Below are 27,537 nucleotides of genomic sequence, written 5' to 3'. Positions count from 1 at the left end.
TCCGCCGACAAATCCTTGATCTTGATCTAAACAAGGAAAGCCTCTCGGTCGGCCTCGATCTCATCAACGAACTTCGGGACAAGTGTAGGATTAGAGAAGAAACATGCAAAATTCGGGCGGCCAGACGATACAACTCCAAGGTCAAACCGAGACTGTTCCACAAAGGCGACTTAGTATGGCGAATGCGGAGTAGCGCCCGGAAGGAAGGAGGCAAGTTCTCTAGCAATTGGGAAGGACCATTCCGCATAGCAGATACGGCAGCTGGTGGAGTCTATTACTTAGACCATTTATATGGAAAGGGCATACCGAGAACGTGGAATGCCACGCATCTCAAATTTTATTACAGTTGAACTTAATAAAAGTGTACTCTTTCCTCGCTCGGTCGCTTTTTCCCTAAGGAGGGTTTACAACCGAGAAGGTTTTAACGAGGCACTACAAAATTAAAATCTCCTATTCCTTTTATTACTCTCAATTTATTCCTCGTTCGGCATTCGAATTAACTTATTACTTTAAAGTAATCAGAATTATTTATGCCTCGTTCGGCATCCGAATTAACTTATTACTTTAAAGTAATCAGAATTATTTATGCCTCGTTCGACATCCGAATTAACTTATTACTTTAAAAGTAATCAGAATTATCTATGCCTCGTTCGGCATTCGAATTAACTTATTACTTTAAAGTAATCAGAATTATTTATGCCTCGTTCGACATCCGAATTAACTTATTACTTTAAAAGTAATCAGAATTATTTATGCCTCGTTCGGCATCCGAATTAACTTATTACGTTAACATATTCAGAATTATTTATGCCTCATTCGGCATTACCTATATCTCGTTCGGCACCCGAATTCAAAATCATTACTTATATATAAACCACACCATGTTTAGCAACTAATTCGGCCTACGCATCATACATACTAGCTGAAATTATAAATATACAAAATGCAAAGTGTATATTGCCCACATGCCGGGTCTAGCAAATTCTCTATGGAACATTGTTCATTAATCTTCAAATGAGGCATCCGGTTGTGGGCCAGGAGTCTCCGCCTCAGCCTCCTCATTTGAGTTGTTGTCAGGATTAGCCGGTACCAGATTTCCATTCACCACTATTTTTTCAATATCGTACCGGTCGTCCTCCATTGGTGCCCCATGCAAACAGGCCGCTTGTTGGATACCAAGCCGGAAATACTCTTAGCTAATGCGAAGCATAAAGTCATGGCACTTGGCCACTTCCGTTTTCAGCGCCTCCTCCCGGTCGACTCCCTCTTTTAGTTGCGCCTCAAGATTTTTCGTCAATCCCTCTTGCGCTTTCACGGCCGCCCGGTTCTCCTCCACTTGGGCTTTCAATTTCTCGGCCATCTCGGTCGCCGCCTTCGCGGCTTTGGTGGCCTCAGTCATGTCCTTTTTCAACTGAGGAACAGTGACGGTCGTCACTCTCTCGAGTTCTTCAACCACCGTTCGGCTCGCTATGAGCGCTCGGCTTTGTAACTCCAAGGTCTCCACCATCAGCCTAGTTGTGGGAATGGTTGAAAAAACCTCGTTATCCTCCGTCGTCAGCTCCACTTGCAAATGAGCCGCCACCTCCATGCCGACCGTTAGCAAGGTCGGCTCCGAGGTCGTCCGGGAAGGACCCGCTCTCCCTTCTTGATTCCCTTTGGCAGGCCGCCCCCTTTTCTTGGCAGCCCCCGCAGCCGAAGCACCCAACAGTGGTGGCCGGCTGAACCGTCAACACCCCACTCGCCTCGACCGAACCAACCTACTGATTCCTTTGTCGGCGTAAGTCATTCATGTACGCACTAAGGGATGCATCCGTCCGAGTCATTATCTCTGCAAAGCATACAGGAATTATGCACTATTAATGAAACAACCCGATCAAACCAAATTACAAAGTAACATACCAACAAAATCCGCCCAAGGGTCGGACGACGTATATAAGGAAATTATCTCCCTCGTGGGCAACTTGTGAGGGAGCTGATCGAACACTGCCATCTCAGCCTTGCCCATTACTGACACGGCCGTTCGGGAATTCGTATTGAGAGCTGTTGGATTCTGCGTCCAATGAAAAGGAAATTTGGTGCCACCCTCGACCAGATAGAAATGTTCTCGACCGTCCGGCTTTACAAACAGTTTGAAATACCTTTCCTTGAAATTTTTGTATGACGTGGTGAAGGCCCCAAAACGAACACACCCCGGACGACTCACCAACGAAACCCAACTTACTGGGTTGGCCGGATACGTGTTATAATAAAATAAGAAAACCTCCGCTTTGGGCGTCAGGTCAAAGAGCTGACACACCATCCGGTAGGCCTGTAAACACGCCTATGAGTTCAGGTGAAGCTGAGTCGGCGCTAGGTTGAGAAACCTTAGCACATCAGTCGTAAACTCATCGAACGGCAGGGTCACTCTTAAATCGACAAACAAAGTATTATACATAAAGAAAAAATCTACCGGAGCATTTTCCCTCCCATGACACACACGGTCGGTATACCCACATATCTCGGCAACTATCATGTCCGACGGCAGACCTGAACGCACAAGGGAAGCCTTTGCTATCACCTTATCCAGGTCATCAGGTTTCCTAAGCATCGTAGCAGCATTCCTAACGGCTATCTCAACCCAATCATAGGTCGGTCCCAACGACCCACTAGTACTCTCACTACTACCGGACGACGACTCCCCATTTTCGCTCGACTCTCTACTCCCTATTCTATTTGAAGAAAGTTGGGACGGCATAACTAACCTTTCACAAATCACAGCTCGGTCGGCAATGACGGATCGTACAGCACAACTCGCAATTTGGACTCGGCGCTCGGAGCGATTCGGATGCCGAACTCTAGAAAACGTAGTCCCTCTGCAAATGCAAGCGCTATTTATAGCATTTCCCCCTCACCCTCATCCGTTAGATCTCCATTCATCCTACGACCTCCATCAGCCGGTAGTTGAACCGCCACTCAATCCGCACCACTAGATCCATCTCCGCCGCCTTCGACAAAAAGGAAAATGTCCCATCATGCCGTTATCATTAATTTCTGACACCTTGGAAAACCCAAACAATCATTACGACTCTTCGGCTTTTATTCGCCTCGAGCCTGGGGGGCAAGTGTACCGGTAGGCACCGGACGAACACACGTAGCCGACCGACCGACCGAACGCATAATAAATGTAAGTGCACCCGTAACAAGCTAAAGCAATTAAGATACACCTTCGAAAAATAAGGAATACGCGTTGAAAGAAGATATGTTCCCCGGGTATTCCGGAGCACGATTGACAAGACCTATCCATAACCACCCCGAGCCCAAGGGATAGAAAGCCCATTAGGCAAACCTATAAATACTGTGCTCAAGCCAGAGAAAGGTACGTTTTTCATTCACTTACTAAACCACACTTAGAATCTCATACTTACTTGAGCGTCGGAGTGCCTTCGCAGGTACCCTCCCCCGCCCGACCGAAGGAGACACCAAGAAGGAGCGGCCGATCGAAGAAGAAGAAGACCGACACGTCAGCAACTATACTACGTCAACCGACCGTGCCTGGGCCCCATCTCTCCACTCAGGTACAAAAACGAATAACCTCACGCTAGCTCTTGAAATTTTTAGCAATTTATATACCCAATATAACGTAGAAACAAGAAAAATAAAATACTAGAATTTCATTGAAAATGTACCCATGTTCATTTTCTGTCCAGCGCTCATAACACTTGCGATGTGACTTCGATACGGGAGGTGTTGAGTGATATAAATAGTTAGGCATTTGAACCCAACAAAACGGAACATGTTCGGATATAATAGTGTTTGGTGATATGGCAGAAACTTGAGTGGCGGGAACCGTGAAAGTAGTAGGAACGTGATTGTAACAAAATACATTAGGGGAAATAGGTTGAGTGGTTAGTGTAGGAAACTTATAAGTAGATTCCCCATTATCCTTAAATGATGTAGATTCATGAGGTGAAACATTTGATATAGAGACCGTACTTGCTCCAACACAAACCTTTATAGAAGAAGATGTTCAAAATTGAAGTCATTAAAATCATCAATCTAGTCATAAAAATATTAAATTAAGTATCATAACTTAAAAAACTAAAAAAAAATTTACTTTCAAAATTAATAACATTTGGTATGATGAAAATGTTTTAGCTCTTCAAGAATTTTAAAAAATATATATAATATGTTAACAACTTTTATAATATCTAATAATGATGTTAAATATATATATATATATAAATATTTGTTGTATAATTTTAATATATCCTATTAAAATTCATAATTTTCGTGATGAATCATTATCTAATATCAATTATATAAGATGATTATGTGAATAGTCATTATCATTAATTAAAATATTATATGAATAATTAAATTAAAAAGAGTTCAAAATATTGAAATAAAATTAGAAGATGATAATAAGAATAAGAAAAAAACTATCATATTGAAAAAATTGTTAAAACTCAATTTTAAACCTTAAATTCTAAAAAATATAAAGAAGAATTTGTAGATATAAAATACCTCATTATTAGTATAAATCAATTTGTCATAAGTGAAGCCAAACATCTTATTGATATCATCAGCAGTTGTAAAAATGATGTTATCGTCTTTTTTCCCTTCATCGGTCAATCCTAATATCCTATCAATTTCATCATCAAAAGAAATGATATCAGTATTATCACTATTGATTTCACAATCAATTATAAAAATAACATCATTGTTTTGGTTAGTCATTATTCTTCTCCCTTTTTCGATCAATAATCACTTATACTCAATATTTCTCTCTCTCTTTCCTTTGGAATGTCTTTTCTCATCACACACTTCTTCTATCTATAAAAAATTGTTTGAGTGAAAAGAAGATTTTAAATAATATTTTTTCTGTTAAAATTAAAGATATGATTATAAATTTAATATTTAAATATTTAGGATTTATATAGATATTATATTTCATGAAATTTATTTAAATTCAAATTGTAAATACTTTTTTTATTGTAGGTTTTAATTTTTTTAAATTTAATTTATAGCTTATTTATTTTTAAATTTGAAACGTATCACACATACACAGTAAGAATAAATTTTGAGTGATAATAATTTTTATCAGAAATCTTTTTTCCCTAAAAATGCATACTATAACTTTAACATTCGTTCTTTGATTAATATTATAATTAATATTAAAAGACAATATTAATGAAAAATAGGCAACGCGAATATTTGAATAAAAAACCTAGAATAATTCTCATTGAAGGAAAAACTTGTATTATTACTACTTTATAATACATTACAAATGTTCTAATAATATATAATTTCTAAAATAAAATTAATTGTCCAATGACATATTTTCTTCAATTATTGTAGAAATAATTGACTGATAATTTTAAATATTTGTCACATTTATGAGATTGAAGAAATGAAAAAAACTTAAACTTTAAAGAAAATTATAATTTTTTTAACCAATAATTACTTTTTTTTGGTTAGAATTTTTTTTTAATTTTAAAATTATTAATTTTTTAATTTGAAATAAATAATTTCTTATTTTTATTTATTTTAATAATATAAAGGATCAAATTGGAAAACAAATGTATGCAAAAAGAAATCTTCTTTTATATATTGTTATGCTTAAAAATCTTTAATGATAAAAATAACCTCTTATACTAAAAAGAAGTTAAAGAACCTCAAAAAATAATTTATAAATTATTTATCTATTCAAATTAATCACTCTTATTAACTACTTAACCAACTAACAAATATTCTATGAACCATCATCTTAATATAATTAGTTACTTTATTAAAGAGAATTAACTCACTTAGTGTCGTCTAAGGATATGTCGTGAATACTTTTTCTCTTCTTATTTTTCTTTAGGCCATTTTGATGATGTCTATATTTTTTAGCGTGACTTGCAATTTGAGTTGGAGTTTTTGATGGAATGTAATACTTTGAAATGTTTTTCCAATCTCCCAGTTTACAACTTTGAAGTCCAATAAGAAATAACCTGTAATGAAAAACCTCAAAATTAATTTATCAAAAACTTTAATTTAAATTCAATCTTACAAAAATGTATTTGTAAGTTAATATTTATATCTAATTATATACATCCAAAAAATAAGACTAAAAAGTTGATGTCATAATTAGTATTAAGTTAATAAAATAAATTATATTTCTATAAAACACATCCTTTTTTTTTAATTAAAATCGAATAACGTGAAACTAACTCTTTGAATTTTTAGCCATTTATATATCCATTATAACATAGAAGTGAGAAAAATAAAATATAAGAATCTCATTGAAAATGTACCTATGTTCATTTTCTGTCCAGTGCTCATATTGCTTGCGGTGTGACTTCAATATGAGAGGTGTTGAGTGATTTGAACAGTTAGGCATTTGAACCCAACTAGACAGGACATGTTCAGATATAATAGTGTTTGGTGATATGACAGAAACATGAGTGGCAGAAACCTTAGAAGAAGTAAGAGCGTGATTGTAACAAAACACATTAGGGGGAATAGGTTGTATGGTAGGTGTAGAAAACTCAGAAGCAGGTTCCCCATTTGATATAGAGACCCTACTTGCTCCAACACAAACCTTTAAAGAAGAAGTAATTCAAAATTGAAGTCATTAAAATCATTAAATTAATCATAAAAATATTAAATTAAGTATCATAACTTAAGAAACCACAAAATTTTACTTTCGAAATTAAAAATATATGACATGATAAAAATGTTTTAGCTCTTCAAGAATTTAAAAAAAATATATAATATGTTAACAACTTTCACAATATCTAATAATGAGAAATATTATTATTTTAATTCAAAAGTCTTTTACTCTTATTTTTATTATTTAAATATAATATTTTATTATTAATAGGTTACCAAATTGTTATTTAAAAAAATGTGTGATCCAAATGATTATATTGCAACTTAAAATTCAAAATATTTAATTTTTCTTGTCTCTTTTTCATTTGAGATTAGGGTTCATCAGAACCTCCCTTTCTCCATTGCGATTACGTGCGCTTTGTTGAACAAGATGCTTTGATGTCTCAATCCAAGTGGAAAGCTTGAAGACCTTCATGTTGTTGTGTGTGTGTCTAGTTGTTTGAAACTTGTTAGTTCACTCTTTAAGTTGATCCAAGCTCAATTGAATCTTTAACATTTTGAAAAGATGGATTTTCTAAAAGGAAGTAAAATTTCAACAGTTGAAATCTCAAATCAACAGGTTGTTTGACACTTAGTGGATTTCAAAATGATTTGGAAAAGCTTTGTCTTTCCCTTTGCTGTCAAACAAATTTCAACAGGTTAACATTTCGAAACAACAGGTTATTTGACACTTAGTGAATTTTAATGTTGTCAAATAAAAACCAATCAGTTATTTCGAAAAATCAACCGATTGTTTTGCTGAAAACCTTAACAGATTTATGTTAAATGGTTTTTGTGTTTTAAATGATTCCAACTACTTTTGAGCTTTTGTTGTAACTACTTTAACCATTTAATTGAAAGATAAAAAGGTGGTTTTACGCTCTTATGCATTAACTAAGTGAGAGAGATCAATCAAAGAGAGTTTTAAAGTTTTCAAAGAGCTTTTGGATCATCTCAAATGTGTGGAATAGGATTGGGTCTTGTATTCTGATATTTGATCTTGTGCTTTACCCAGGTGTTTTCTATTCCCTTCTTTCTTAATAATTGTATTTTGTACTGGTGTTGCCAAGAAATGTTGTGTGTTGTTGAGGGGATCAATATCAACATTCTTGGAGGGGTGTGGTGTTTGCCAAGGAGTAGTGTGTGTTCTTGAGTGGTTCAAGATCATCACTCTTGGTGTGTGTGAAATCCCGGAAAGTCAGAGGGTGTTCTGACTTGAGGTGTGTGGTTGCAAAGAGGGTGAGTGAGTCTTGTGGTTTTCAAGGTCACCCCTTTGTGGATGTGTTGTTTGTAATATGTGATTGATTACATAGTGAATTCTTAGTGGTTTCTGAGGACTGGATGTAGCTCAGATACGAGTGAACCAGTATAAACATTGTGTGTGAATCTCTCTATCCTTACACTCTTTAAATTGCTTTAAATATGTATTGATAAAACTGCTGATAAAAACAATCGACTGTTTCGTAAAAACAACCGGTTGATTTTCTGCATCAAGCTTAAAATCAGTTTTATATTTGGATGGACATTTTTTCCATTGATTAATTCTTCATAGCCTTTCACTCTACCTTCAATACTTGCAAAAATCTTTCAAAAAAAATTCACCCCCTCTTGTTTTAGCCCTATAATTCTAACAATTGGCATCTAGAGCAAGGTTTTTGAAAGTCATTCAAGTTTTATTCCTAAACCTTTTTTAAATGGCTGAAAAATTATCCTTTGGGGAGGGTGCTTCAATAAACAGGCCACCTATGTTTTGTGGATTGGATTATCAATTATGGAAGGTTAGAATGAAAATCTTTGTTGAATCAATTGATAGAAGAATCTGGGATGTTATTGTAAATGACCCTTTTATTCCGAATATTGAAAAAGATGATGTTTTTATTAAGAAACCTTGGTCCCAATGGATTGAGAGTGAAACTAAAAAGGTTCAATATGATTGCATTGCTAAAAATATCATCTCTTTTGTCTTAAATTCCAATGAGTTTTTTAGGGTCTCAAAAAGTGCTTTTGCAAAGGAGATGTGGGACATCCTTGAGGATTTCCATGAAGGCACAATTGATGTGAAGAACAGTAAGGACAAAAACCAGCCATCAAACAGGTACAATACCAAGAATGTTAATAAATTTAATTCTACAAAATGCACTTGTTTTGGATGTGGTAAACAGGGACACATCAATGTTGAATGTCCAAACAATGTGAGCAAAGAGAAAGGGAGTTGTAAGAAGTATAAAAAGAAAGGCAAATCAAGAAGAGCATACAATGATGATTCATCTTCAAGTTCTTCAAAAGGACGATGAAGAAGCCAATCTTTGTTTCATGGTAAAGGGAGAATTTGGATCAAGCAGTGTAAGTTCAAGCTCTTCCATTAATGTTGAAAATTATAGCCAACTTCTTTAGGCCTTCAATGAGACTCATGAAGAACCTAATAGGTTGGCCCTTTTGAACAACCGGTTGAAAGGTTTAAACAACTGGTTGGAAAATTGAGTCAAGACTTTAGAAGAAGAGTTGAACCATTAAAAAACAGATTTTGAAAGTTTGGAAATGATTTACAAAAACTCTTCTTGCAAGTGTGATTCTAGCTTTTGTGAAAATTGTGAATCATTTGAAAAGAAAGTCCACTACCTTTTAAAAACCATGGACAAGTTTTCCAAAAGCCAATCCAATCTTGAAACTGTTCTTGCTTCTCAAAAATGTGTTTTTGGCAAGGCTGGGTTGGGGTGTAATCCAAACAGCAAGAACAGATTTGTTTCGAAACCCTTTTCAAGTTTATTTGAAAAACAACCAGTTGTTTTTTCGAAACAACGGGTTAAAATTTTCCATTACTGCATGAAAAAGGGGCCACACTATTAGTTTTAAAATGGGTTCCTAAGGTTCCTAAGGCTCATACTAACATCATTGGACCCAAATTCATATGGGGACCAATTCTTGCTTCTTAATCTTTTCTTGTAGGTATCCTTGGCAGCCAAGAATCATTTTTGGGCTTGAAGAATGACTGCTAAAGGGAAGAATATCAAGAGCAAAGACAATCTTTTTACCTACATTTTTCAATTGTATATGTCTTGCAGGGTTCTTTGAATGTCAAGAGACATCCTTGGCACATGCATAGTGTTAATCAAAAGAGAAACTTCAAAAAGAGCATATGTGTTTTCATTTCTCATTTTATGTAAGTGTGCCTTGTGACCATATGAACATCTCAAAGTCTTCTTTTTGGGTGAATCTATTGGGGTTCTCTGTGCAAATGTATGAACAAATTGCATACTGCATTTTCACCAATTTAAAAGGTAATTTTTTTGTTATGAAAAATGTTCTTTTTGCTGTCACAGTAAAACAACCAATTATTTTTTCGAAAAAACCGATTGTTTTTCCTCTGACACCTCTGTATAATGTTGCCAAGTTTGCTTATGCATGATTAAACCTATTTCTCCTTTTCAAATCTTGCTTTTGGTCAAATATACATTAAGTGTGCCTCAGAATTTCATAATAAAAAATTGTATCCACTTGTTTTCTTGAAAGCTCTATATCATTTTCTATTCTTGAAATGTCAACATTGTTTGTACTGCCGGTCTACTGTATTATCATTCTGATTTCTGCTTTGTACAACCCTTCTCATTGTTTATTTGTGAGAAAAAATAGGGGGAGAAGTTTATGCTTGATTTGGTTGTATAGATAGCTTTAAAATTGATGCATTATGTTGTTGCTTCTCTGTACTTGAAAGTGTTAGAATATATGGTCTTAAACAAGAGGGGGGTGAATTGTTTAAAAGGGGTTTTTGAAAACCTTTTCAGGTTTAATGAAATTCTTTGTATAAATCCAGAACATGAATGAAGTTAGCCAAGAACTTAAGCAGATATACAGCAATACACAAAAAATAATCGGTTGTTTCTTCGAAACAATCGGTTGTTTATATCAGTTAAGCTTAAAACATAATTTAAATAAGTTCAAGGTAAGAGAGAATCACACAAACAACTTATACTGATTCACTCTTAAGCCAAAAGCTACATCCAGTCCCCAAAATACCACTGGGTAATCCACTAAGCAATCAAACTAGATTACAAAACACAAACCACCAAAGTATTGACCTTGAACCCTTCAAGAAACACACTACCTTTGGCAAACCACACAAAATGTATTAATCTTGAACACCTCAAGAACACACAATACTCCTTGGCAACACAACACCAGAAATACATTAGGTTTAGAAAGGATTACACCTGATCACAATACAATCTGAATTGAATACAATTGCAATCCTATTCCACTCTCTCTTGAAAATCCAAAGCTTGATGTGAATCTTGAAATCTTATAATCAAATTTGTCAAACAGAATTTCTCAAAGCTATTTCTTACTAGTTTGAAAACATAAACAAACCATTTATATTTTCCAAAGATTGGTCAAAGCATTTAATGAAGGAGCGTATTCAGTTAGAAAACATTTAAAACAGATTCACCATTCAAAACTGAATTCTGTTAGGATTTTCAAAGAAATAATTGGTTGAAATCATGAAACAACCAATTGTTTTGGCTTGACAAGTCAACCAAACCAAACACATTTCAACCTTTTTCAAAAACTCCTTAGAGTAAATCAACCGGTTGATTCGACAAAACAACAGGTTGTTTTTCACTTAGTTGGAAAAACACTTAATTTCAAAAAGGTTTTAATTCACATTAGTTTTAGATTCAACAAAGGAGTGGATCACACTTTATTCTACCCAGATCCCACCCAACCACAACAGCAACACCAACCTTTCATCAAACACCTTGGATTTGGATTCTTCAAAGCACTTGATCACTCTTGATCAACAGAAAGCACTTGAGCACTTCACTTTTTCTGGTTTTTTTGCTAATGTTGTATATGCAGAAAACTGGTTTATGTGTGTCTTGTTATCTTACTTCTATACTTGCTTTGTATATGCATAAATCCTGTGTTGTAGGACCTTTCAAGTACAGGTGCTATGATGAAGAATAATCAAAGTGATGTTTATGGTTCAAGAGCATACACCTTACTCAAATTCTTGACAAGTCAAAATTCATGACCTATGTGAAGTAAGTTGTATATGTTCATCCTATGTTTTTGGCTTCATAAGACAAAATGAACTTCTAAACATGTTGAGGTAATGCAAAGGTATGAATGTATTTCATTATGCATTTGCCATCACTTTGAAAGATGATTTTCTTTGAAAAATAACATTTTCTTGTTGTATCAGAAAAACAACCGATTGTTTTCACGAAACAACCGATGGTTTTACCTCTGACACATTTGAATAAAGCTGTTATGAAATCTTATTCATGATTACAACTGTTTCTTTCCTTTCAAAAACCCATTGTGGGTCAAAAATGCATTTACTATGTCTCTAAATTAGATAATAAAGAGATATATTCTTTGTTTTCATTGAAATTCAAAGCTTTTTAACCACATTGGTAGTCATGGGGTTGATGAATATTTGTGAATGTATCTTAGGAACATCTGGAAGGTTTGCTCTTAATAGAAGACCAAATCCACCTCTTGAGCAATCATTTGACCAACTTGAAGATGAACCTTTTGAAGTACTCCATTGTTGGGTACTGCTAGATGAAGAAAAGATAGGGGGAGAAACTGTGGTCTCCTTACTGAAATTTCTGGGGTCTATGGTACCTTAATTATGCTGTTGTCATAGCTCTGATACACCATAGATTTTTGCTGCAATTCTGATATGGCATCATATGTTTGTTGCGGTAATGGTGCTACGACACACACTGATATTCTCGTTTTTCTTAATTATGTTTTTAATCCTTCTTCTATTCTATTTGTGAAGACAAATATGGGGAGAATTATATGGTTTGTATACTACTATGTATCTACTACATATCTGCTTTAAAAATGGGGTTATATGATTTAGTTAGATGCTGCATAACTCTAATTTTGCACCTTGTTTTCACTGGTTTTCACACTAATTTTGCTGGTTTTCCTTTTGAGAATCACCTAGTGAAAATTAGTTATGTGGTGCTAATGATATATGGATATGATTACTTATGATACATGCACAAATAATGTTTTGTAGGTACTAACAAATTCAAACAGAACATCACAAGCACATCACAAGCAAACCAAAGATTTGTCTTCATCAAATAGGGGGAGATTGTTGAACAAGATGCTTTGATGACTCCAAATCCAAGTGGAAAACTTGAAGACCTTGTTGTTGTTGTGTGTGTCTAGTTGTTTGAAACTTGTTAATTCACTCCTTAAGTTGATCTAAGTTCAATTGAATATTTAACATTTTGAAAAGATGGATTTTCTAAAAGGAAGTAAAATTTCAATAGGTTGAAATTTCGAATCAACTGGTTGTTTGACACTTAGTGGATTTCAAAATGATTTGGAAAAGCTTTGACTTTGCCTTTGTTGTCAAACAAATTTCAACAGGTTAAAATTTCGAAATAACAAGTTGTTTAACACTTAGTGTATTTCAAAATTGATTTGGAAAAGCTGTCTTTGCCTTTGCTGTCAAACAAGTTTCAACAGATTAAAATTTCGAAACAACAGGTTGTTTGACACTTAATGAATTTTAATGTCAAATAAAAATCAATCGGTTATTTCGAAAAATCAACCGATTGTTTTGCTGAAAACCTTAACAAAATTCTGTTAAGTGGTTTTTCTGTTTTAAATGATTCCAACTGCTTTTGGGCTTTTGTTGTAATTGTTTTAACAATTTAATTGAAAGATAAAAAGGTGGTTTTACTCTCCTATGCATTAACTAAGTGAGAAAAATCAATCAAAGAGAGTTTTCAAGTTTTTGAAGAGCTTTCGGATCATCTCAAATGTGTGGAATAGGATTGTGTCTTTTATTCTGATCTTTGATCTTGTGATTTACCCAGGTGTTTTCTATTCCCTTCTTTCTTAATAATTGTATTTATGTACTGGTGTTACCAAGAAGTGTTGTTTTAACCCTATAATTCTAACACACATCAGACAAGAAATATTCATCTTCATTGACTGTAATATGGTATCAAAGCTCTTTGAATGAAGAGCTCTGTTGCGCTTCTCTCTGATCTTTATTTTCCCCTTTGCTGTTCTTAGTTATCTTTTCTGTTCTCTTTCAAAATCTTGATTGGGTTTCAAAATCTCTTAGGCAATGTCTAATGAAAACCCTAATCTTCATAGTCTTAATAGTAGTAACACTATTACATGCAATTTCTGTGGTAAATACGATCATACTTAGGCTATTTGTTTCGCAAATTGGGTTTTCCTTCTGCTAATTTTAAAACCTCAAAGTTTTCTTCTACTAGAAAAGTCTGCACTTTTTGTAATCGTCTTAGCCATACTGTCGACACCTGTTATAAAAAGCATGGGCTCCCTCCTAGCTACAAATTCACCAATTGGACATCCCAAGCCAATAATATGATTACCATTGACACTTTTCTGAGTTTTTTTTCCTAAAGAACAGGATGTAAAAGGATTCAACTTACATCACAACAGTGCCAATTCCTGACCAACATTTTGCGTCAACCAAACCTTGAGGATCCTGCACCTCACACTCAAACTAATCAAGTCGGCACCTTCTCTGCGGATGAAATCCCCAATACTGAGCAATCTTCAACAGGTAAGTTTCTCTCTTCACTATCTGCTATAAAAGAATCTTGGATTATTGATTCTGGTCCCACAGATCATGTTTGCCACAATTTGAGCATTTTTACTACTTGCACTAAAATTAAACTTGTCTTAATTAGTGTCTCTAATGGCCAAACTGTTTATGCCACATATTCTGGCTTAGTACGTTTTTCTGATAAGTTTTATTTGTCTGATGTGTTATATGTTCCTCATTTTCAATTAAACTTAATATCTGTTTCTAAACTCACACACCAACTTAAATGCACTTTAACTTTCACTTCAACCAATTGCATTATACAGGAAAATCTCACCCAAGAGAGGATTGATACAGTTAAATTCACTGCTGACTTGTACCTTGTAACTACCTTGTCTACTTCTAGCCGTTCTAAACCGCATTGTTTCACTCCTTTTATTATTTGTAATATCACAGACAAAACACTGTGACACTATAGACTGGGACACTCTTCACTTGAAAGATTACATGTCTTTAGCAAACAATACTCTTTTATTACTGTTGATACTCATCATGTATGTGACAGTCGTAGTCGAGCAAAACAGAGAAAACTTCCTTTCACTTTAAGTAATATTGTTATCTCTGCTATTTTTGATCTTGTACACTTTGATAATTTCTATGCAAGATTTTCGTTATTTATTGACTATTGTTGATGATTACTCGCGTTATACTTGGATTATTCTACTGCATAACAAATCTGAAGTGCGTCAGCACATCATTAAATTAACTGTTTTTGTTCAAAATCATTTCAAAACTAACATCAAAACGATTCGTAATGACAATGGTGTTGAGTTTGCTATGTCAAATTTTTATGCTTCAAAGGGAATTATACATAAAAAATCTTGTGTTGAAACACCACAGCAAAATGGCATTGTAGAAGGTAAACATAAACACATACTACATGTAACACAGGCTTTACTTTTTCAAGCAAATCTTCCTCCTATTTTTTGGGAATTTGCTGTAAATCATGTTGTTTTCTTAATAAATGTTATTCCTACTCCATTACTTAATAACATCACTCCTCATGAAAAATTGTTTGGAAAACTGTATAACATTTCCTTTTTAAAAGTGTTTGGTTGTCTCTGTTATGCTAGTACCATTACTGCACATAGGAAAAAAAGTTAGATGATAGACCTATCAAAGGTATTTTTCTTCCCGCAAAATATAAAAGGTTATATTAAAGTTTTATAGCATAAAGATATCAAGACATGTAATCTTTCATGAAAACCACTTTCCATATAAATTGGACAGTGGCTTGCCTAGGGTCCCAAACACTTTATCTCTCCCTATTTCTAATGCATATAACTCTGTTTTTGAATTTTTTTCTGATACTGCACCTCCTGCCGAGCCATGTGCCTCTACTCCTGCACCCAATATTGTCTATCCACCAGCCTCATTATCCTCTAATCTTTCCGTAAATAGTGCCTCTGCTCCTGCATCCAACACTGCACGTCCACATCATTATCACCGCCTCTACCTCCAGGAAGCACCTCACCCCAATTTCCAAGAAGATCAGCTCGTCCTCACCGACAACCTACCTATCTTGTTGATTTCCACAATGCAACCAACACTATAAGTAGTAGATGTCCTATTCATAATTACTTGTCTTACAATTCCCTATCTTCCAATTTTAGAAATATTATTTCCTCTATCAATTCTCATCCTGAATCTCGGACCTATAACGAAGCCTCCAAACATGCTTCTTGGCAATTTGCCATGCAAGATGAGCTTCAAGCTCTTGCTGCTAACAATACTTGGCAACTTACCCCTCTCCCTCCAGGAAAGAAAACTATTGGTTGTAAATGGGTATATAAAATCAAATACCATTCTTATGGCATTGTTGAGCGCCACAAAGCTAGAGTTGTTGCAAAAGGGTTCACCCAACTTGAAGGACTTGATTTCTTAGACACTTTTGCACCTTTTGCTAAACTTACTACCCTCCGCCTTCTCCTTGTTGTTGCCACTACCAAAAATTGGATTTTAAAACAACTTGATGTCAATAATGCCTTTCTTCACGGTGATCTCCATGAAGAGGTATACATGAACCCCCCACCTGACCTCTCTCTTCCTTTTCCCCAGCATGTCTGCAAGCTTCAACGGTCTTTGTATGGCCTTCATCAAGCTGGTCGCCAATGGTACGCCAAGCTTTCTACTTTTCTTTTATCAAATAATTACTCTATTTCTGTTGCTGGTCACTCTCTTTTTCTTAAATATAATAACGATAAACTCATTGTTATTCTTGTTTATGTTGATGATTTGGTCTTAACTGGTGATGACACGGAGGAAATCAATACAATTACTGCATCCCTTCACCATCACTTCAAGATAAAAAAACTTAGGTCATCTCACTTACTTTTTTGGATTGGAAATTGCTCGCAATAGTTCTGGTCTTCATTTAAGTCAACACAAGTATACTCTTGATCTTCTTCACGAAACTGGCATGCTTGACTATGCACCTGTGGCCACTCCTATGACTCACAACTCCCGTCTCTCTCCCAGCCAAGGCTCCCCTTTTGATGCTGATGCCACTTCCCAATACAGAAGACTCCTTGGACGTCTAATCTACTTAACCAACACGCGACCAAACATCGCCTTCACTGTTCATAATTTAAGCCAATTCATATCTGCACCCACAACTCATCATCAACAAGCTGTCTCACGTCTTTTGCGTTACCTCAAGGGCATCCCTGGTGAAAGACTATATTTTTCTCATACTAGCTCACTTCACCTCTGTGGTTTTAATGACTCTGACTGGGCAACATGTCCTACCACACACAAATTTGTCACTGGATATTCTATCTACTTAGGAGACTCCCTAATATCATGGAAATCAAAGAAGCAACCAACTTTCTCCCGCATCTCCTCCGAAGCCGAGTATAGAGCCCTTGCCACCACCATATGTGAGCTACAATGGTTGTCTTACCTCCTTCATGATTTACATCTTCCTCTCTCCCAGCCTGCAACCCTGTACTGTGACAACAAATCTACCCTTCAAATAGCGTCCAATGAAGTCTTTCATGAACGCACCAAGCACATCGAAATTGATTGCCACCTAGTTCGTGAAAAACTTAACTCTGGTCTCCTAAAACTGCTGCCCATTACTTCTGCCATGCAAGTTGCTGACATATTCACCAAGCCTCTTGCTTCTACACAATTCTCTACTCTCAAATCCAAGTTGGGCTTGACGAATATCTACTCCACAGCTTGAGGGGGGTGTTAACATATTTAGTTTTTCTATTTTAAGTTATTGGGCTTTGTTTGTTTGGTCCAACTTTCCTTTTCTGTTTCAGCTAGGTCTTAGTCCTTATATATACACCATGTATTTTATTCTCTAATATACAAGTAAATTAGAATTTCTTTTGTATTTTCTTTTCTTTGTTTTTCTCTCTTTTACGCTTGAGTCATTGTCTCTTTTTCATTTGCAATTAGGGTTCATCAGAACCTCCCTTTCTCCATTGCGATTATGTGTGCTCCATTTGATGCACCACATTAGACAAGGAACATTCATGTTCATTGACTGTAATAAGAACATATGTATATAGACAAATTAATGCTTCATAATACGATTACACATAAGTTTATAGTTCATTTTAATAGATACAAATATACATATGATAATGATGAAAGTAAAATAGTCGTTCAATGACATATTACTCATGATTAATATATGAATAGAAAAAAATGGTTCGTTTTGGGATTTGATTGAGAGAGGTAAGAATAAGGGGGGTGTGGGTGATAGAGGATATGAAGAGGATGTGGTTAACGATGGTGATAAAAGATAGGAACGATTTGACTAAGTATCTTTGCGGGTCCAAGGTAAAGAAAAGAGAAGCATATTTCATTATATTTTCTTCTTTTGTATATAATATTTTTCATGATTAATGTTGATTGAACAATTGAGGATGAATTTTTGGTTTATTGTTTAATGATGTCACATGTCTTGTAATCATAAAAATTAAAATTTAAAATTCGGATACACAGGCGCGAGAGCGCCTAGATAGTATTTATATAAAAAAATTATATTTTTAACTTTAATCATTAGTTTCTCATGTATATATAATTTTAAACTTAAAAATAAATATGGTATATCAATAAATCCCTATAATGGTAGGAAATAATTAAAATTATGTGTTATAAAATAAGATTTTAATTTCTATATTTATACTAATTGTATTTTTGTTATTATTACTAGTAGAACCATACGTGTGAGGCATATATGTGTCTACATTGTTTTAGAATAATAAAAATATTTTATTTTAGTTTCCATATTTTTAGACATTTTTATTGAATAATTACTTGTTTTTTTTTATTTTATTTTTTAGTTAATTTTACAATTTTTATTTTATTTTATACATTTATCCAAAAATAGTAAAGAAATAAAGTAATTATTCTCTTTTTATTAACTCAAACCTTGACATGCGGTTTTATTTCTAGTTAAAATATTAATAATTTGATACGTAAAAAAATAAAAATATCAAAGACAAAATAATTTAAAAAATATGCGTAAGAGACAGTTACAGGAATGATCTTTACTAATGGTTGTAGCCTAACTATTTTTTTTATTGGTAGAACATTTTCATTAGATGATTTTTTTTATTAGTGTCTCGTTTGAACTCAAAAGTTGGATAAAGAAATTACTTTTATTTATTTTTTATAAAATTAAAAAAATTTAAATTTTGAAAGAGAGAAGATATAAAAATCATAAAAAATATGAAAACGTTATTAATAATAAAATGGGTTAGTATTACAAAATATAATTAATAAAAATAGTTAATGTTTAAATAGTATTATTATTATATATTAAGTGAGAGTCTAAAACAAGGATCTAAGGAATCACTTGCTGAACATTCACTTAATTCACCTTTTTAGCGAGCAAAAATCAAAATCAGATGTGGATAGGATCAAGGTTGTCAAACTCGCGAGTCTACGTAGACTCGTGGGAGCTCCGTAGACTCGACTCGCAGACTCGACTCGTAAACTCGTAAGAGTCTACTTTCCTATTAAAAAAAATTAATAAAAAAAATTAATAGTTTTTTAGAGCATTTTTACTTCTATTAGAATATGTAGTTCTATTGGCCTCACTTGAATTTGATCCACACCCTCCCAGACCTTCCTTAAAAAATATACTGCACCTCCAAATTCAACTTCTGCCCAAAAAAAACTAATGTGCAGCAAGCCCACTTCATTCTGCAGCAGCCCAATAAAAAAAAAATAGAACCCTAATCCCTTCCCTACCCTAATTTCACACCACCCATCTCAAGCAACAACCTGCAACCACTGCGACGCCACCACCTGCAACCCGCGACCATCGCACGCTCCGCTCGATCTACCGCCGCACTCCACAGAAGAACATGAAGACGCAGTCCACACGCAAACACTAATGACACCGTTTTGGATTTTAAAAAAAACCCAGTTGGACTCGCCAACTCGGACTAGAGTCGCGAGTCCACCGCGATTTCACCGAGTCCGCGCCGAGTCCACTGAGTTTACCCCAAAAACGAGTTTACTACCGAGTTAACTCGGTAAGGCAAAGTGGGCACGTAAACTCGGACGAGTCAACGAGTTGACTCGCGAGTTTGATAACCATGGATAGGATTATGGGCGACAATTGTTAGATGTATATGCATTCTGATACAGATCTGAATATAGCAAGCTTGTGGAGGTGCTGCAATATTCTGGTGCAATCTGGTGTGGAGCAATCTGGCTTATGTTGTGCTCTCAAGGGAAGTCTTGATGCACAAAATGGTTTGGGTAATACAAGCTTGTGGTGTTGGGAGAATTGGTTCAAATAGATTTGGTCCTGAAAATCTAAACTGATTCCCTTGTGATGGATGGTTATGGAAGCTAGGAGGGTGGGTATGGGATGGTTATTCTGGAGGTGGTTCGTATCTGTTTGAGCAATGGTATAGCTGCTGGTTTTGGTTAACTTTATAGCTGTTTCAAAAACAGTTGTCGCGTTGACTGAGGACCTAAATTGTGCAATCATTGGTAGTTGGGGTTTGTTTTTATGCAGGTAGTTTTCCCAGTTTTTTGGCCAAGTAAACTTGGTATGGTTGTGTGGAGTGTGGCAACACGGTGATGGTGCAGGAACAGGGTTGAGTACACCAGGGATGGTAGCAGCTGAAGCATGGGGAAGTGACAATCTCTGTAGGTGCGGGTCTGGTGCTAGTCTCTGTAGGCTTGGATCAAAGCCAGGGGGTGGTATCATGCTACTGTGTTGAGAAAGAATAATTGGGATCCTGTTTTTGAGCTGGAGCAGATTTAACTAAGCACCTATAGCAAATTTATGAAGATCCTAAAGTGTATAACTATCATGACTTTAGATGTGGCAGCAGGTTGATGGAAAAAACGCACGCGAAAACAACACACATAATCACTAATCAACTGCAGAAAAATAAACGACACAAGATTTAACGTGGTTCGGTCGCCAACTGCAACCTACATCCACACGGACAACTATTAGGTTTACATTATATCCTGTTGCACACCAATTACAAATACAATGATCTCTTTAAAAAGAGATAAATAGAGATAATAAAGGGACACGATGATTAAGCCCACTCATTAAAACATGTCTACTCAGCCCAACCCAATTGGTCCTGGCTTCATACCCAACAATCTCCCACTTGAAGTCACAGAACAATGTCCACCTGCGCTTTAACTGTGTATAATGGTGTCTTGTCAGCCCAACCCAATTGGTCTTGACTTCATACCCAACAATCTTCCACTTGAAGTCACGGAACAATGTTCACCTGCGCTTCAACTGTGTACATGTACTTTTGTAATCTGTCGACGAAACTCAATGTTCCACCACTAGTTGCCACCAGCCTTCTTAATCATTTTGAAGACTTCGTTAAAACTCCCATGAGTTTCAACACGTCAGTCACTGACCCGTTCTCTGTTCCTACCGACTCCCACTTACAGGAACTGCCGGATCCTGAAACTACCTGAGAACAAACACTCTCCATATACCCGTTCTCTATTCCTACAGACTCCCACTTACAGGAACTGTTGGATCCTGGAACAACCTGAGAACAAACACTCTCCATATTCCCGTTCTTTGTTCCTACCGACTTCCACTTACAAGAACTGTCGGATCCTGGAACAATCTGAGAACAAACACTCTCCATATTCCCGTTCTCTGTTCCTACTAACTCCCACTTACAAGAACTGCCAGATCCTGGAACAACATGAGAACAAACACTCTCCATATTCAACAAGAAATTTTCTGGAGAAGTTTCAACCACTGGAATACTGGTTCTCCTAACCCACTGTCGTCTAGGAACCTCAGCTGAAGCACACTCGTGCTCCCATTGCCACAAGTACCTCTGACTGGTCTACCTGAACCTTTCCATGCTCGTTCATCCTGAATCTGACCTGTGGCTCTAGGTTTCTCTCTTGTAAAGACAACCCTCTTCTGCCCACGAGATTCTGTGAACCGGACTTTGTTTATCTTCTGAACTGGGATGGTCACTCCCTCAGATACGGTAATCTGACTATATACAACGAACCTCTCTTTCTTCCGCAAGCCATGACAAGATTTCCCTTGACGACCTTCTACTGTTGATTTCCGAACTTCACTTCATGTCCCTATTTCCAACTGCTTAACAGAAATCAAACTTTTCCTTAATCTTGGAACAACTCTGACATCCTTCAAAGTCCAAAAACCAACTGGTGTCTTCAACACTATGTCACCCATGCCCGTAACATCAAGAGTTTTGTTGTCCACTAGTCTTACCTTTCCAAAGTCTCTAATAACTAGATTCTGCAATGCTTCAGAATCCATGACCCAAGAATCCACACTGCTATCCACGCAACAGACTAAAAGGTCCTCGTCCGCGAAGTCTCCTACAATGTTGACTTATTTATCATTAGGGCATTGATTCCTGAAATGCCCCACCTCCTTCAATTCCAACATGTTACACTTGAGCAATATCGAGTCTTTGACTGACTCCTTCTTTTGTTCTTGCTCCACTATCTCTGATATTTCTCTCCTCTGATGACATATAGCGATTCACTAGATAATTCTCCAGAACTCCTTCTTTGGACATCCTCGCCAAGAATGAGATCACGAATCTTCTCAAAAGTGAATCAATCAGATCCCGCTAAACTGGTAACTGCTGTAACCATTCCAGACCAACTGTCAGGCAAAGACAATAGCAATAGTAAAGCTTGAACTTCATCATCGAACTTAATGCCCACTTACGTAAGTCTGGCTAAGATCGAATATTGATGTGCTCAGTAACTGAACTCGCAAATCCTCAATTTGCACTTTCCACCAACTGAAATTTGTACCATCAAATTTTCAATTCGGAACTTCCCGTCTTCTGCCATCCATCTCAAACGACTAGTCGAGATACTCGGTACTGTTGAAGATGGATGAAGCCTCTTCTCTACCTAGTGTTAGTTTGTGTTTGATGTAGAAAATAGCTAGTTTGTTGTCAAGTTTGTAATAGGTTTAGATGATCTTGTATGTAGGCTTGTGTATGTGTAAGGTTGCCTTTTGCTACATAATCTATTCTAGATGCCTAACCAAGCCTAGAATAAGCACATGAAGTGGTTAAAAGTTTTTCCAAAAGCTTTTTAGAGTTTTCTCCTAAAATCAGGATACTGCACAAAAATGAATTTGTTTCTCTGTAAAAGAACAGGTTTATTCTTTGGTCTGCTGAAGGGTTTTTCGAAAGTTAGTTAGGGCACCAAAGGTACAACTCGGACAGTTATTTCAGTTAGCTGAGTTGGCAGTTTTCACAAAATAAATCTGTTAAGTTCAAAACTGAATCTGTTGTCTTCATAACAGCTTTTCAACTGTTTTTTGAAAAGAAGTTAGAAACTGTTTTCTATATAAAGAAAAGTCTCTCTCACATGGAAGGATGCTGAGCAATTACGTTTTTGACAGAGATCAAACAATTTCTATGCGAGAAGAAGGATTGAAAGGTTTTTTGAAAGGTTTTCCAAAGGGATTATCAAGTGTGCTTGTTCTAGGAAACCTTTGATCTTGGTGAAGGTGCTGGTGCAGTTCTGCAGCAAATTGAACTACTGGTTTTGAGTTCTTGCATCTTCTTTTCAGGTGTAATCTTTCCTTTATTCTGGTTTGTAAAGGTGTAAGTGTTAGTCACTCCTTGATAGGGTTTCTTGGAGTGCAAGGTGTGCTGAAATAGGGTTTTTCAGCATTGGTTGTATTGTTCTTGTAGTGTTCAAGAACTGCTGCGTTTGTATGTGATTGGTACTGTTTTTAGTGTATTCCACCTTGGGGTAAGGTGAAACTGGATGTAGCTCTGTATGAGTGAACCAGTATAAAACTTGCGTGCCTTTTCTTCTCATCCATGCACTCATTTCTGGTTTTGCTTAATTCTGTCAAGAACTAAATTTGTTCTTTTGAAATTGAATCTGTTAATTCTGGGTTTAAATAAAAACTGTTCTTCCTGATTTGTTAAAGCTCTCTGATCATAAACAAGGCAGTTGTATATGATGTTGTAACTGATCTGTGAACAAATAGTCTATTCATTAAAACCTGAGAAAGATTCATTCTCATTAAAACCTTGTGTTGAATGAATGTGATTGATTGCTTAGCATAGTTGTTTTCTTCATACTCATAAAATCCAACTAATTTGATTCTATTATAACCCTCTATTGATTACAATTTTAATTTGAACAAATTCAAATTGTATTAGACTGCTCTGAAGAATCAATCTGTTTCATGTAAAAACAATTTGTTCTTTTGCCTCTGATATACTAAAAATTGTGTGTTCTTGCGAAAATTTTATAAGCTCAATTCACCCCTCCCCTCTTGAACTTAAACACTAATAGACCCAACAATTGGTATCAAGAGCTAGGGCTTGTATTTTGCTCAAGTGTATGCATGATGTCTGAGTTTAAAATGCCTTTTGCTGAAGGTGTGTCTATTAATAGACCTCCTATGTTTGGTGGTGTTAACTATGCTTTCTGGAAAATCAGGATGAAGATCTTTATGGAGTCTATTGACATGAGAGTCTGGGATGCAGTGGTCAGTGGACCTTTTATACCTATGCAGGTTGTCAAAGATGAAACTATAAAGAAACCTTGGTCTGAATGGAGTGAAACCGAGAAGAAGAAGGCCCAATATGACTCCTTAGCTAAGAATATCATCACCTCTGCACTGAATATGGATGAGTTCTTTAGAGTCTCTCAATGTAACTCAACTAAAGAGATGTGGGATGTACTAGAGGTGACTCATGAAGGGACTGATGATGTGAAACGGGCAAGGAAGCACTCACTAATTCAGGAGTACGAGTTGTTCAGAATGCAATCAGAAGAAAGTATTGCAGATGTGCAGAAACGATTTACACACATTGTAAATCACCTCACTGGCCTTGGTAAAGTCTTTTACAAGGAAGAGCTTAACATAAAGGTGCTAAAATGTCTTGATAGGAGCTGGTAGCCTAAGGTAACAGCAATCTCAGAATCCAGAGATTTATCCAAGATGTCCACTGCTGCACTTTTTGGAAAGCTGATAGAGCATGAAATAAAGCTGAAAATATTGAAAGAACAAGAAACTGTGGAGAAGAATGCCAAAGGAATTGCTCTGAAAACTACCATGGAACATGATACAAGTGAGGAGGAAGTTGATCCTGAACATGATGAGACCGTGAGTCTGCTCACCAGAAAATTCAGCAGGTTTCTTAGGAAGAAAAACCATGATAGAACTCAGCAAAGAAAGAGGTACTCCAAACAACCTAATGATTCAAATTCTTCCAATTACACGTGCTTTGGATGTGGTAAACCAGGTCATATAAAAGCTGATTGTCCAAACAATCAAAATAAAGAAAAATCAGCAAGCAAGAGGAGTGACAAAGGCAAAGGTAGAAGAGCATACATCTCATGGGAAGAAAATGATGTATCCTCATCTAGTAATTCCTCAACTGAAAGTGAAGAAGCAAATATGTGCTTCATGGTGAATGATGAAGGATCCAACTCTGACTCAGTAAGTGATTTTTCCACTGATTCTGAAAACTATGATCAGCTGTTAATAGCTTTTAAGGAAACACATGATGAAGCAAACAAGTTGGCCATAATGTGTAACAGATTGAATAGAGTAAATAGGGTACTTGAACCTAAGGTCAAAGCTCTTGAAGAAGAACTGTGCAAAGCTAAAACTGAATTGGTTAGCCTTGAATTAACATGTTTGCATGCATCAATTAAAACTTGTGAAAATTGTAAGAAGCTGGAAAAACAGGTTGAATATTTGTTAAAAACACTTTCAAATTTCACTAAAGGAAAAGAAAATCTTGAAACCTTATTAGGTTCACAGAATGCTGTTTTCAATAAAAATGGTCTAGGATATAATCCTGGAATGAAAAGTAATGTGAAAAAGCTATCCAGTTTCTTTGTTCCTTCCAAAACAGGTTTTTCCTCTTTTAGTTATTCAAAAACAATGCATACTGCAACATGTTTTTATTGTATGAAGTCTGGTCATGTATCTAGAACATGTAAAGCTAGGAGGTACCTTGTTCCTAAAGGATTGGCTAAAACATAGTCTTCTAAGCATTAGCCAATTGTGTGACAAGGGATACAAGGTCAATTTCGAAGCCAACACTTGTACAATTTCAAATGAAATTTCTGGTAAGGTGCTGTTCACTGGAAAAAGGGTAAACAACATCTATCTCTTAGACATTATAAAGAGTTGTTCTGAAAATGAGTGTTTGTTATCTAAAAATGATGAGTCATGGCTGTGGCATAGGAGGCTAGCTCATATTCACACAAATCACTTGAATAAGCTAAAATCTAAGGAACTTGTTTCTGGTTTACCAAACATAAAATTTCAAAATAACAGATTCTATGATGCTTGTGTAAAGGGAAAACATATTAGAACTACCTTTAAATCAAAAGATATGGTTTCTACAAATAAAGCTTTGGATGTTTTGCATATGGACTTGTTTGGACCATCTAGGACTGCTAGCTTAGCTGGAAATTACTATGCTTTGGTGATTGTTGATGACTTTTCAAGATATACATGGACCTTGTTTCTTGCTTCTAAAATTGATGCATATAAAGCCTTTAAGAAACTTGCTAAGGTTCTGCACAATGAAAATGAAAATAGGATAAAACAGATTCGTAGTGATCATGGGGGAGAATTTCAAAATGCAAAGTTTGATAGCTACTGTGAAAAACATGGAATCACACATAGTTATTCTGCTCCTAGGACACCCCAACAAAATGGTGTTGTTGAAAGAAAGAATAGATCACTAGAAGAGTTACCTAGGACTATGCTAAATGAATCTGGTTTACCTAAATACTTTTGGGTTGATGCTGTATACACTGCTTCTTATGTGCTTAACAGAACCTTGATTAGACCAATTCTTAAGAAAGCTCCCTATGAATTGTATAAAGGAAGGAAGCCTAGCATTAGTCATCTTAGGGTATTTGGCTGCTTTGTTTTAAATAATGGTAAAGATAATCTGGGGAAATTTGATCCTAAATCAGATGAAGGAATACATATTGGTTATGCTATAAATGGTCATGCTTATAGAGTGTATAACAAAAGATTGCTTGCAGTTGAAGAATCTATACATGTTGTATTTGATGAAACAGATTTTTCTGTGCCCAAATCTGTTCTAGATGAATCTGGTATGGATGATTTAAAAACCATTCTGCAAAAGAATCAATCCAGTGAGCTTGATGCAACTAATTCAAATTCTATCAACGAATCTACTGTGAATGCAGGATTGCCTAAAGAATGGAAGACTCCAAGGGATCTCACTCTTGACAATGTAATTGGTAAAATTGAGAAGGGAGTCTCAACAAGGAATTCACTCAATAACTTCTGCAGAACAGTGGCTTTTGTGTCACAGATTGAGCCTAAAAGCCTGGAAGAAGCACTGCAAGACAGCAATTGGATAACAACAATGCAGGAAGAGCTGAACCAGTTTGAATACAATGACTTTGGTTCCAAGAAAGCATGAGATGAACATCATAGGAACCAAGGGGGTGTACAGGAACAAGATGGATGAACATGGAGCTATCACTAGAAATAAAGCAAGACTGGTTGCTAAAGGTTATAACCAAGAAGAAGGTATTGATTTTGGTGAAACCTATGCACCAGTAGCACGTCTTGAAGCTGTCAGATTACTTCTAGCATTTTCCAGCATACAAGGTTTCAAGCTGTTTCAAATGGATGTTAAGAGTGCATTTCTAAATGGTTACATCAATGAAGAGGTGTTTGTATCTCAGCCTCCAGGGTTTGAAGATCACAAAAATCCAGAACATGTGTACATGCTTAAGAAGGCCTTATATGGATTGAAGCAAGCACCTAGGCAATGGTATGAGAGGCTAAGTGAATTTCTGCTTTCTCAAGGATA

The sequence above is a fragment of the Phaseolus vulgaris genome, chromosome 2, assembly GCF_051622355.1.
Source record: "Phaseolus vulgaris cultivar YP4 chromosome 2, ASM5162235v1, whole genome shotgun sequence".
Classification (NCBI taxonomy): domain Eukaryota; kingdom Viridiplantae; phylum Streptophyta; class Magnoliopsida; order Fabales; family Fabaceae; genus Phaseolus; species Phaseolus vulgaris.
This window is presented reverse-complemented; position numbering follows the sequence as displayed.